This window comes from Actinia tenebrosa, unplaced genomic scaffold (assembly GCF_029948245.1).
Source record: "Actinia tenebrosa isolate PJP-AT-01 unplaced genomic scaffold, QUT_ActTen_1.0 PGA_scaffold11__36_contigs__length_13525064, whole genome shotgun sequence".
Taxonomy (NCBI): Eukaryota; Metazoa; Cnidaria; class Anthozoa; order Actiniaria; family Actiniidae; genus Actinia; species Actinia tenebrosa.
In genome coordinates, this window is record NW_028292571.1 from 2,820,077 (window position 1) to 2,834,143 (window position 14,067).

Below are 14,067 nucleotides of genomic sequence, written 5' to 3' on the forward strand. Positions count from 1 at the left end.
TAGCATAATAGCCCAAAAGCCCAATAGCCCAATAGCCCAATAGCCCAATAGCCCAATAGCTAATTAGCATAATATACCATTATCATAATAGCATAATAACCCAATAGCATAATAGCCCAACAGCCCAACAGCCTAACAGCCCAACAGCCCAACAGCCCAACAGCCCAACAGCCCAACAGCCCAACAGCCCAACAGCCCAACAGCCCAACAGCCCAAAAGCCCAAAAGCCCAATAGCCCAACAGCCCAACAGCCCAACAGCCCAACAGCCCAACAGGCCAATAGCCCAATAACATAATAGTCCAACAGCGCAATAGCATAACAGCCCAATAGCCCAATAGCCCTACAGCCCTACAGCATAATAGCCCAATAGCCCAATAGCCCAATAGCCCAATAGCCCAATAGCCCAATAGCCCAAGAGCCCAATAGCCCAAAAGCCCAATAGCCCAATAGCCCAATAGCCCAATAGCCCAATAGCCCAATAGCCCAATAGCCCAATAGCCCAATAGCCCAATAGCCCAATAGCCCAATATCCCAATAGCCAAATAGCCCAATAGCCCAATAGCCCAATAGCCTAATAGCCCAATAGCCCAATAGCCCAATAGCCCAATAGCCCAATAGCCCAATAGCCCAATAGCCCAATAGCCCAATAACCCAATAGTCCAATAGCCCACTAGCTCACTAGCCCACTACGTGTGATCTTAACTGTTGATAGTAATGTATTGAGAGAGAGCATGACAAGAAATAACAAGATATGGCTGTACTAAGTCTTCTAATTGGAAGGAGCGGATCTGAAAACCCTTAATATAGATTCATTGGAGGGCAAGTCTGGATTTTGAGTTGACCGGCCAAAGACTGCGTATGATCTTAACTGTCGAAAGTAATGTATTGATAGGGAGCCTGGCAAGAAATGTAAAGAAATTGCTTGATACTAAGGCTTGTAATTGGAATGAGCGCATTTGAAAACCTTTAAGAAGGATTCATTGGAGGGGAAGTCTGGATTTTTGGTTGACCGATTATAGACTGCGTAAGATCTTAACTGTCGATAGTAATGTATTGAGATGAGACCTGACAAGATATAACAAGAAGTTGCTTTACTGAGTCTTCTAGTTGGAATGAGCGCAACTGAAAACACTTAAGGAGGATTCATTGAAGGGCAAGTCTGGATTTTGGTTTCATACAGCCAAAGACTACGTGTGATCCTAACTGTTGATAGTAATGTATTCAGAGGAATCCTGACAAGAAATAACAAGACGTTGATTTACTTATTCTTCTAATTGGAAGGAGTGCAGCTGAAAACCTTTAGGGAGGATTCATTGGAGGGCAAGTCTGGATTTTGGTTATATACAGCCAAAGACTACGTGTGATCTTAACTGTTGATTGTAATGTATTGAGAGGGAGCCTGGTACGAAATATAAAGAAAAGAAATATAAAATGATTAAAAAAAAAGATATGGCTTTACTAAGTCTTCTAATTGGATTGAGCGCAGCTGGAAACCTTTATGGAGGGTTCATTGGAGGGCAAGTCTGGATTTTGGTTTCATACAGCCAAATACTACGTGTGGTCTTAACTGTTGATAGTAATGTATTGAGAGGGAGCCTGACAAGAAATAACAAGTTGTTGCTTTACTAAGTCTTTTAATTGGAATGAGCGCATTTGAAAACCTTTAAGAAGGATTCATTGGAGGGCAAGTCTGGATTGACCGGCTAAAGACTGCATATCAATAGTAATGTATTGAGAGGGAGCCTGGCAAGAAATATAAGGAAATTGCTTTATACTAAGGCTTGTAATTGGAATGAGCGCAACTGAAAACCTTTAAGAAGGATTCATTGGAGGGCAAGTCTGGATTTTTGGTTGACCGGTTATAGACTGCGTAAGATCTTAACTGTCGATAGTAATGTATTGAGATGAGACCTGACAAGAAAAAACAAGAAGTTGCTTTACTGAGTCTTGTAATTGGAATGAGCGCAACTGAAAACACTTAAGGAGGATTCATTGGAGGGCAAGTCTGGATTTTGGTTTCATACAGCCAAAGACTACGTGTGATCTTAACTGTTGATAGTAATGTATTGAGAGGGAGCCTGGCAAGAAATTTAAAGAAATGAAATATAAAATGACAAAAAAGAAAAGATATGGCTTTACTAAGTCTTCTAATTGGAATGAGCGCAGCTGAAAACTATTAAGGAGGATTCATTGGAGGGCAAGTCTGGATTTTGGGTTGACCAGCCAAAGACTGCGTATGATCTTAACTGTCGATAGTAATGTATTGATAGGGAGCCTGACAAGAAATAACAAGACGTTGTTTTACTAAGTCTTCTAATTGGAATGAACGCATTTGAAACCCTTTAAGGAGAATTCATTGGAGGGCAAGTCTGGATTTTGGGTTGACCGGACAAAGACTGCATAAGATCTTAACTGTTGATAGTAATGTATTGAGAGGGAGCCTGGTACGAAATATAAAGAAATGAAATATAAAATGATAAAACAAAACAAGACATGGCTTTACTAAGTCTTCTAATTGGATTGAGCGCAGCTAGAAACCTTTATGGAGGGTTCATTGGAGGGCAAGTCTGGATTTTGGTTTCATACAGCCAAATACTACGTCTGGAGGTATTGGGCTATTGGGCTATTGGGCTATTGGGCTATTGGGCTATTGGGCTATTGGGCTATTGGGCTATTGGGCTATTGGGCTATTGGGCTATTGGGCTATTGGGCTATTGGGCTATTGGGCTATTGGGCTATTGGGCTATTGGGCTATTGGGCTATTGGGCTATTGGGCTATTGGGCTATTGGGCTTGTAAGCGTTTTAGCCTTGGGGCAACCGAGGAGGGCGTGCAGACGAGACTCGTGTCGACGAAAATCCCACGTCCCAGGCGTCGCGACCACTGACTAAGATGCTTTTGCGGGCGAACTTTACTGCGAGCGATACCAAATATTCACGCTACCAGGACGATCACTGAGTAAACGCAAATTTATTGATACCAATACGTAAACTGCAATACAACATTGTAACAGCTCACATCAAAAACTAATTACCAACATGATTTGAATGAGAAAACTGGCATTTTATGAATACATTTAACAACAACATAATAAATGAATATTACTCGCAAGAAAGATAATATAATAAGTATAATCATGGCATAAAGCAGTATAAAACTCATTTTGATAGCGTGGGCGTTTTGAGTTTTCCGAACAAAATATCTAAATAAGAAATAAAGGAGTACTTACATATCGATCCCGCTTGCCTCTAAAAACCAAGGATTTACCAAAGGAACGTATTCGAAAGGAGTTTGGATACACAATCAATATTTACGAGTAACTATTTGGAACAAACTGGCTAATAGGGACGCTTATGGCCTTTTATATGCGCGTGGTGACGCTAAAGGATCATTTTACAACGCTAGCAAAAGCGGGAATAAACAAAGAAAAACAATAACGTAACTAGGTATCGTAACTAGGATTAAACCATAAAAATATGATATTATGAATGTAAATAAGCTAATTAATAAAAGAAAGAATGAATTGAGGAGTTGTCCTTTACATGGCTGTTGGGCTGTTGGGCTATTGGGCTATTATACTATTATACTATTATGCTATTGGGCTATTGGTCTATTGGGCTATTGGTCTATTGGTCTATTGGGCTATTGGGCTATTGGGCTATTGGGCTATTGGGCTATTGGGCTATTGGGCTATTGGGCTATTGGGCTATTGGGCTATTGGCTATTGGGCTATTGGGCTATTGGGCTATTGGGCTATTGGGCTATTGGGCTATTGGGCTATTGGGCTATTGGGCTATTGGGCTATTGGGCTATTGGGCTATTGGGCTATTGGGCTATTGGGCTATTGGGCTATTGGGCTATTGGGCTATTGGGCTATTGGGCTATTGGGCTATTGGGCTATTGGGCTATTGGGCTATTGGGCTATTGGGCTATGGGCTATTGGGCTATTGGGCTATTGGGCTATTGGGCTATTGGGCTATTGGGCTATTGGGCTATTGGGCTATTGGGCTATTGGGCTATTGGGCTATTGGGCTATTGGGCTATTGGGCTATTGGGCTATTGGGCTATTGGGCTATTATACTATTGGGCTATTATACTATTGGGCTATTATGCTATTGGTCTATTATGCTATTGGGCTGTTGGGCTGTTGGGTTTGTTTGTGTGGGACTGTTGGATTTTGTTGGACTGTTTCGGTTGTTGGGTTGCTTGGGTTGTTGGGTTGTTGGGTTGTTGGGTTGTTGGGTTGTTGGGTTGTGGGTTGTTGGGTTGTTGGGTTGTTGGTGTTGGTTGTTGGGTAGTTGGGTTGTTGGGTTGTTGGGTGTTGGGTTGTTGGTTGTGGGTTGTTGGGTTGTTGGGTTGTTGGGTTGTTGGGTTGTTGGGTTGTTGGGTTGTTGGGTTGTTGGGTTGTTGGGTTGTTGGGCGGTTGGGCTGTTGGGCTGTTAGGTTTGTTGGGCTGTTGGGCCGTTGCGTTTTAAGAGTTTTATATTCTAGAAACCTTAAATCATCGTCAATATCGTGACTGATATTGACAATCCGGTGTAACTTATTAAATTACGAAAGAGTGAATATAGTTATGGTCTTGAAAACGATAGTTTTGCATGGACGCAGGGTTAACTATCGATATGGGAGAAAATTATCATACAACATTGCAGGTTGCTGAGCATCAGGAATGAGGTGGTTACAAGTTGACAAAGGAAAAGATGGCTTCCGCAAAAAAGGAAAGGAAAAGGAAAAAAAGGAAAGGGAAACATGAAAATGTAAAAGAATCCTGGTGTGTATTAAACGCAGGAGGTGAGAGTATGGTGCAAAAATTAAAGGTCACGTGACCTATGTTAAAACGATAGATGCGCATGCGCATGATCAGAAGTAAGCTCATATACCTTATATTGATGTTTGCCTTGTTGGGTCGTTGGGTCCAGAACAAACCCAACGCAGAACTCAGATCCCTAAATCGCGACTGGTATACAATGAAGCTGAATGCTGGCTGGCTTTTCGAAAGCGTGAAACAACATTTATGTTTCGAAATACGACTTGAATCGTTTACGTTCTTGTTGAGTTCTTTGGGGATTAATATAGCCAACCAGAATGTATAGCAAGTGCAAGTGCAACTCATAAAATTACAGAACATTAATTATTTTATATCTTTCCACATTGATTTTAAGGTTCAAGAAAGATCTGTTACAAGAAGTAATGTACAGAGCAGAGAAAATATTTCGATAGGCTAAAAAACCCACAAGGAATTATAGTGGGGAATCAAAATTCACAACATACTTGGAAACGTCTTGCAGAAGCTATTACAAATTGAACTTCTCTCATTATAACAATTTATTTTCAATTTAGTGAGAAAATTATGAATTTTTTCAAGAAGGTCTTGCAATTATTCATTTATACTTGACAAAACTGTATGGAAAAAGTATTTTTAAGCAAAGTCATTTTATCTGTTTCTTTGATCAATTTTCTATTAGAAAATTATAGTTAGCACATTAAAATGCATAAACAGATTGGCTGTATACATAATCAAGTTATTTTATTGAGTGTATTATAATATGACAAAATAGAAATAATTCTCCTAAAAATTGCCATACTATAGATGTGCATTAAGCATTGAACAGAAAGTATAGTAAGCTGTCAGGACAAAACTAGAGCACCAGGCCAACCAAATTTCATGATAGTAACTTTAGTGTAGAAACAAACATTTTGGCTAATATTTACATACTGATTGTATACAATCTATTTTCTGTTCCATTAAAAAAGTGCAAATATTTGTTTGAAAAGGCAATAATTGTTTTATTTATTTTGTTCCTTCTATTAATGAGTGAATTATACTACTGCTCAGTATGATTTGCACCCTGATATTGCAGGGCTGTCAACTCTCCCGGATAAACCGGGAGTCTCCAGATTTTGGACCGTGTCTCCCGGTCTCCAGATTAGAGTATCAAATCTCCCGGATAATCCCCGAAGCTGACCATTTCTTGTGCAACCCGAGTTTCACAACCATAAAATTCCAATTATTTTATGTTTGTGTTATTTTACATTGTTAACAAAATCAAAACGTTCCTCATATAAACTGTTCTTGCAAGCAGGCCATTGTAATATAAGCGATAATCTGATTGGTCAGAAATAAACCAATCACATCAAATGTTACAAAGTGAAAGACGTCTTTTCGCGTGCTTTTTGACGCGCTGTGACGTCATGTCCCTTTCCTATCAATTCTCCAGATTTGAATATCTCGGGGGTTGACAGCCCTGTATTGTATATTTATGTAGGATTCTCTTGACCATGCTGTACGGGTGCTGTTTGCAAACATGGTTGAACATGGTTAACCATGGTATTGATATTGCTTTCAAACATGGTTGACCATGGTATACCATGGTATTGATATTGCATTCAAACATGGTTTACCATGGTCTACCATGGTATTGATTTTGCTTTTAAACATGGTTGACCATGGTCTACCTTGGTATTGATATTGCTTTTAAACATGGTTGACTATGGTCTACCTTGGTATTGATTTTGCTTTTAAACATGGTTGACCAAGGTGTTCCTTGGTATTGATTTTGCTTTTAAACATGGTTGACCATGGTCAACCATGGTTGTTGTTTTATATAGCTAGACATTAACTGACCATGGTTAAACTTGTGCAATTTAACGTTAATTCTACTCATAGAACCCCAATAAACAAAACTAATATGAAACAATGACACAACACTCCTTTGTTTGGCACAATGAGAAGTTTAATCCAACAGAAGAAAAATAAGGCCTGGTTATAAACTTCTCAAATCTCCATAAGGGAGGGAGGGTGGGAAAATATGTCCGCACCGAAGGCTATGATATACAACTGATGCTACACACGAGGTTGAATGTAACCCTATACAAACCGACTATACTTAAGACCGGAAATGACGAACCCTTCGGTCTGGGTAGAATTAAATATTTTGACGTGGCTCAAAATAGGCCCATGTTTAACGAACCATGTTTGCTTGACCATGTTCTAACATGTTTTAATCATGTTTGACCATGGTTTGACCATGGTCCTGACGCAGGGGAACTATTTCTACTGATCTTTCCTAATATTTGAAAAAGGAGGGCGAATAAAGATTATTGGTAGCTATTCTGATCGTCAGAATGAATAAAATTCATTATCATTTTGGTGAATATATCAAAAGTTGAAATAAGTCGATATGTATCGTAATTTAAAATGCTTAAATCCATTAGTATTGACATGGAATTTAAATTAAACTACTCTTTTGTACTTGCCTGATTGAATATCTCCGTCCGCCTGCGCATGAGCAGAACATTTCCCTAGCAACCAACCGTGCGAAGTCTGGTCAATAGGTAATAAAAGTCACGTACAGGTATACAGATATCCTTGAAAGCAAATCGAGTAAGTAAAGGAGGTGTTCGCAATCACCTTTTTCTCTGGGATGCATATTTCTCGTGCCTTGGTAACTATTCTACAAATATTATTTCAACCAATTGACTTTCTGAGGATGGAGATTGGGGAATACGTACCTGGATCACAGGGGAACACTGGGGAATGCAGGGGAATGCAGGGGAATACAGGTGATCACAGGGGAAAGCAGGGGAACACAGGGGAACACAGGGGAACACAGGGGAATGCAGGGGAATGCAGGGGAATGCAGGGGAATGCAGGGGAATGCAGGGGAATGCAGGGGAATGCAGGGGAATGCAGGGGAATACAGGGGAACACTAGGGATCACATAGGAATACAGGGGAACACATGGGAACACAGGGGAATACAGGGGAATACAGGGGAACACAGGGGAACGCAGGGGATCACAGGGGAATACAGGGGAACACACGGGAATACAGGGGAATACAGGGGATCACAGGGGAACACATGGGAACACAGGGGATCACAGGGGAATACAGGGGAACACAGGGGATCACAGGGGAACACAGGGGATCACAGGGGATCACAGGGGAATACAGGGGAACACAGGGGATCACAGGGGAACACAGGGGATCACAGGGGAACGCAGGGGAACGCAGGGGAACGCAGGGGAACGCAGGGGAACGCAGGGGAACGCAGGGGAATGCAGGGGAATGCAGGGGAATGCAGGGGAATGCAGGGGAATGCAGGGGAATGCAGGGGAATGCAGGGGAATGCAGGGGAACACAGGTAAATACAGGGAAACACATGGGAATACAGGGGAACACAGGGGATCACAGGGGAATACAGGGGAACACAGGGGAACACAGGGGAACACAGGGGATCACAGGGGAACACAGGGGAACACAGGGTAACGCAGGGGAATGCAGGGGAATGCAGGGGAATGCAGGGGAATGCAGGGGAATGCAGGGGAATGCAGGGGAATGCAGGGGAATACAGGGGAATACAGGGGAACGCATGGGAACACAGGGGAATACAGGAAAACACATGGGAATACAGGGGAACACATGAAAAAATAGGGGAATACTGGAAAACATAGGGAAACACAGGGGATCACATGGGAATACAGGGAATCTTTAGAATAGTGGTGTATAAAGATGGGACAACTCATGTAGTCTTACACGAAGTACTGACCGGTATACAGATATCCTTGAAAGCAAATCGAGTAAGTAAAGGAGGCGTTCGCAATCACCTTTTTCTCTGGGATGCATATTTCTCGTGCCTTGGTAACTATTCTACAAATATTATTTCAACCAATTGACTTTCTGAGGATGGAGATTGGGGAATACGTACCTGGAACGAAATGGCGTACTCGGAGAAGAAATTAAAGAAAAACACTCCCACGTGTAAGTCTTATATGAGTTAATACTAACCAAAAGAAAGGTTTGTGATAAGCTTAAGTTAAACCCAAAAGACGCAATTTATAGCCTAATACTCAGCAAATTCTTTAACTTGTAAAACCAATTTGCCAGATATAAGGCTTTTAATTTGTATTTAAAAAGTTTAAAGTTGTCTTCAGCCGCATACGTACTTCGAAAATGACGTTCAAGAATGAAATGCAATCAAAAGTTTCACGAGTGATTCTTCTAGATCACGACTTTATCTTTTAATTATTAAAGGGACGTATGAAAATTCATAGAAATATCCCCGTCGTATTTGATTTTATAATCTTTACTCAAAGACACCAATGCTTTTATTATTATTTTTATTGTGTAGCGTATCCTTATTACCACATATTGGCTGTGAGCTAATCGTTAGAGTGCAAGCCCACAAACATTGTTATATACAAACTGTTTCATTTTTCTCATACTCTGATTGGGCAAGTGAGTATCATGTGAACATGAACAAGTTTCGATGTTTGCCCAGCAACAACTCTCAGAGGGCAAAAAAGGGCGATTGCAAGGGAATGATTGACACAAAATTTAGGGAAATGATCAACCTGTTATATAATGAATTCACATTGTACACATTGTGTGCATGGATTGAAAGTTTCATAAATCCTTATTACTAACTCGTACTCACATGCTTTTAATTCAAAGAGCGTCAAAAAAGTCATATATGATGGCCATGGATTTGTTTTCTGCATTTCTTTGATGTTTTTGATTTTTTTTTTTTTTTTTTGAAGTGATACTTTAAACCCTTAGGTTACTCTGTAGTGCAGATATTTCCCTTGAATTCTGATTGCTACTTCATTTCCCAACTGGTCAAAATTTGTATAATTAATGAAGCCTGGGATGACGTCACAGTCCGTAACATAATGGTAGTATATTAGCCTTCATACCATAAAGAGCAAACATTCAATTATTGTAGACTAGTTAACAGAAAAACAAAAGGTCAAATTCGGCCTTCCAAGCTCATGCATAATGAGCAAACTGTGACTGTTGAGAAGGATATTGCAGAGGAATTTAATACATTTTTTTAATCAATATTGGACCTGAATTGGAAAAATCTATTCCACAATGTAATGATGAAAATACTACCCACTTTATCAAATGTACACCATTAGCAAGTGCTGTCTTATCACCTAGATGATGTACTAATCCAATAGCAGTTATATAGATCAATAGCTACATTATCATCATTTACTAAGATACTTGAAAGAGTAATATTTGAACAAATTATCAGTCATCTTGACAAAAACAATAATTTACTTTTTGATTATCAGTTTGGATTCAGGAAAAAGCATTCGACAGAACATGCTATATATATTAGAAAGCCTTGATACACATCTGTTGATGACAAAAAAATCACTTGTGGTATATTTCTAGACTTTTACAAAGCCTTTGTTACAGTAAATCATGGCATTTTGGTACAAAAATTGTATGCTTATGGAATTAGAGGGCTGACACTTGATATAATTCTCATCTAACTAAAGTCAATACTACTCTGATGCATAATAACTGTATATTGTATAAGAGCTTTATTTTTTTGCAAGTAAATATTGTTGTGCAAAAGTATTTTGAATTTCAATAATCTGCTGAAATTCAAAATGGGTTGTTTTGTATATCAAATTATTCATAATAAATTAGAAATACATCCCAAAGGTCTTCTGGCCAGTTCTAAAACCAATCTCGCTGTGCATTCCTACAATACTAGACATGCTTCAAAAAGCAATTATTACACACCACCGATATGCTATTATGGTCAGTTTACAGATACGGTGCCGAAATTATGGGGAGAAATTCCTTTAATTATTAAAAATATCAATTCATTCAAAGTTTTCAAAATTCATTAAAATCACATCTGTTGAGTACCCAATAATATATGAAACTAAATTTTCAAAATACATATGTACATACTATATAGCTATATGAATTAATACTGAAAGTATTGTATCAGGTGTTAGTCTGTGCACTTTCAGAGGAGAATCCAGGCCTATCCCATCAGTGCCTTTGAGTGTTTATTATTGTTTTCTTAGGTTTCAACTGAATTATGTGCATCTTTCTAGTGATGTTGCTTCAGTATTTGATGAACACATGTTTGACTCAATTTGGCAAATGAAAGTAGCCAGTTGTAGGATATGTACTGAATCTGAAAGTACTCCAATGAACTCCAGTATTTTTGATAAGTATCTCTAAATTTATTGAAGAATTTAGAAAACGGATAGCATTTAAAGGTATGACATGCACTCTACTTAAAGTACATTGACTTTTTCAATTGTGAAAATACAATTATTTTTTGAAATTGAAATTGAAAATACATTTTGGGATAATCCTGGATTCTCTTCTGACCAGCCCCTGCATCAATCAGCATAATAATTCAGTAGTATTGCTGCTAACATATTCTCTTAGTACTGTTTCAATGAATGCCAGTCATTTCGAGACACAGTCGTTTCGAGACAGGTCGTTTCGAGACACTAAGATACAAGTTCGAGACAGGCATATATCCGTTTCGATACACCTCATACACCGTTCAATATATATCATATATATAGGATATTACAGGTTCAAAACGATCTTATAAAGATAAGTATTTATATATAATATATATATAATCATAGAGTTCTGACTAAGATCTGGGAGTTTTGACGAGTCGAACATTCTTGTTGTCGAGTCAAAATATCTCGTCTGCGTCTAAAGTTTTTGAGCTAGTCGTTTGCGTGTTTCCTTCTAAGCTTGAATCCCCTTTCATATTTATCTAAAAATTCTTCATAAAGTTTAGAAGATGTGAGTTTCTGATAAAGATTTTGGAAAAAATCATAGTTTTCTGACTAAGATCTGGGAGTTTTGACGAATCGAACATTCTTGTTGTCGAGTCAAAATATCTCGTCCGCGTCTAAAGTTTTTGAGCTAGTCGTTTGCGTGCTTCTCTCTAAGCTTGAATCCCCTTTCATATTTATCTAAAAATTCTTCATAAAGTTTAGAAGATGTGAGTTTCTGATAAAGATTTTGGAAAAAATCATAGTTTTCTGACTAAGATCTGGTAGTTTGACGAGTCGATCATTCTTGTTGTCGATTGACGAGTTTTCAAGTCAATAATTTACGGAAAACTTGGTAACGTTTGGTCTGGCATCCTTGTATCTCAACATAGCAATAAATACTTATCTTTATAAGATCGTTTTGAACCTGTAATATCCTATATATATGATATATATTGAACGGTGTATGAGGTGTATCGAAACGGATATATGCCTGTCTCGAACTTGTATCTTAGTGTCTCGAAACGACCTGTCTCGAAACGACTGTGTCTCGAAATGACCGGATACCGTTTCAATGGTTTTCTATCTCCTTTTACAGAAAAATCTTATGAATATGATTGTTATATATGGTTCTAGTCAGGAAGTTGTCCACTTCAACAGTACATAGTGGACCTGTACTTGGTTGCAGCATGCTGGCAGGTAACCAAACATTATTACTTTTAAGCTTCCCTTCTGTCATTTAGAGTTAATAATTCTAACTCAATGATTCATTTAAGGCACATGCGCTACTTCGTGATGCTGTACTTGATGACTCTCATAAGATGTATAATAACTGAGTCAGACTATCTACTACATGTACCTATACCACAAACAAAATTTAATTGAAACCTCTCGCTTAATTGCAATCCACAGTGTCCAGCAACAAATACTGGAGGCATTTCAAAGAAAAAAGGTAGAGGACCTATCAATCATGATTAAGAAATGAGTTTGAAAAATGGACATCTACATAATATGGTATACGTCATGAAAGAAATATTACCAGAGAATTCAGGTAAAAAAAAAATCACATTTTTATAGTTAAAAGACCCATCAGACAAATTTAAAAAAGAAAATAATGTGATTGAGGAATTTCTATATTCATTTACTGGTCACAGAAGAGTCCCTAGGCTTACGGAGAGTGATGGTCGTAAAATATGTTTTTTTGCAAAAAATATAGTGACTATTTAGTATAAATAATGATCATATTTTTTTTGATTATTATTTGTTTTAATTTTTCTTTGACATTCTCTTAATTATAAAGTGCCCTTCACCCCTCAGACTCACAATACCTTTAGTACTCATTCTACATGAAGTAAGAAGTTGAATGGTAACATATTTCTTATAGAGGCTGGAAAGTGTTTTGTGCCTTCACATTATGAACAATAATAAATTATTATGGCTATAATATGACAGCAAGTAAACCTCGCTGGAAAGCCAAAGACTATAAGCCAAAGATCACAATGAACAGTAACTGGTCTTTTCGAACCAAAGTCTTTTCGATCCAGGTCTTTTCGAACCAGGTCCAGGTCTTTTCGAACCACCGATATACACTTTCGATCCACCTATATGACTAAAGCATATAACACGTCCTATATGCTGTGTACATAGTTAATGTGAAAGAGTATAGTTTAAAAAGTTGTCTTGAGCACCGAATAAAAGACTATGATCAAAAAAGAAATTGAAACTATGTGAGTTGTACTATGAATTTGGCTGGGCATGATGACACATAGGTGTCACAGACTTTTTCAAACAAACGCCTTTAACCTGTCTTGAATAGTAGAAAATTGTTTTAAATTCTTGTTTATGGTATCTAATAACTGTGTATATAAACATGAAGTTGAAATATCATTGGCTAAGTTTAGCGTATGAAATGCTCGTGTGACTGTTTTTGTAATCGAGCAAATCGTTTTTGGATTGAAATATTGAATTCAAAACGCCATTCAGTTTTGATTGATTAAGCTCATTTATGTGTTTCACATACTTGAATATTAAAGTTTTTTTTTTAAGTTAATCAACATCTAAATCAAAATAAAAACTGTTGACTTCTGAAACTATTTAGTCCATTTGTAAAAACTTCTACAAATGGTTCAGTTGAAAGAAACTCCACTTCTTAGCGTCCTTTGCAACCCAACAACAAACATTTGTCACAACGTTTTAACTCATTCGCCATGTGTTTCCCTTAATGTATTTGCCATGGGTTTAACATAGACATTACTGGAGAAAGTAGCTGTGTTTTTGTGCTCAAGATTTGGGCAAACAAGCAAATATTTTAATCAAATACACAAATCGGATAGAGTGACTCTAGTTTGCCGGTTTCATTAAAGAGTTTCACATGTAACACTCTTGTTGTCACACATATTTTCGTTCGTGTCGGCGTATCCTTAATTTGAGTGATCATGATGTGTCTGAATTAAGTTATGAAGGTTTAATTATGTTTCCAATGTGTTAATGACTGTGATGTAACATAAGGGAAGGC

The 14,067-nt window shown here is 38.1% G+C and overlaps 2 long non-coding RNA genes across 2 annotated transcripts; one reads left to right on the forward strand and one right to left on the reverse strand.

Annotated features, from left to right (window-relative positions):
• Window positions 1-2,951: 2,951 nt before the first annotated feature.
• On the reverse strand, window positions 2,952-3,536 carry LOC148912343 (uncharacterized). Its single transcript, XR_016119292.1, has 2 exons — window positions 3,230-3,536; window positions 2,952-2,991 (listed from the first exon to the last, which is right to left on the reverse strand). It is a non-coding gene; the product is annotated as an uncharacterized LOC148912343 (long non-coding RNA).
• Window positions 3,537-8,553: 5,017 nt separating this feature from the next.
• LOC148912344 (uncharacterized) lies at window positions 8,554-13,428 on the forward strand. The gene is made up of 3 exons (XR_016119291.1): window positions 8,554-8,760; window positions 12,151-12,251; window positions 12,465-13,428. It is a non-coding gene; the product is annotated as an uncharacterized LOC148912344 (long non-coding RNA).
• The last annotated feature ends 639 nt before the right edge of the window (window positions 13,429-14,067 follow it).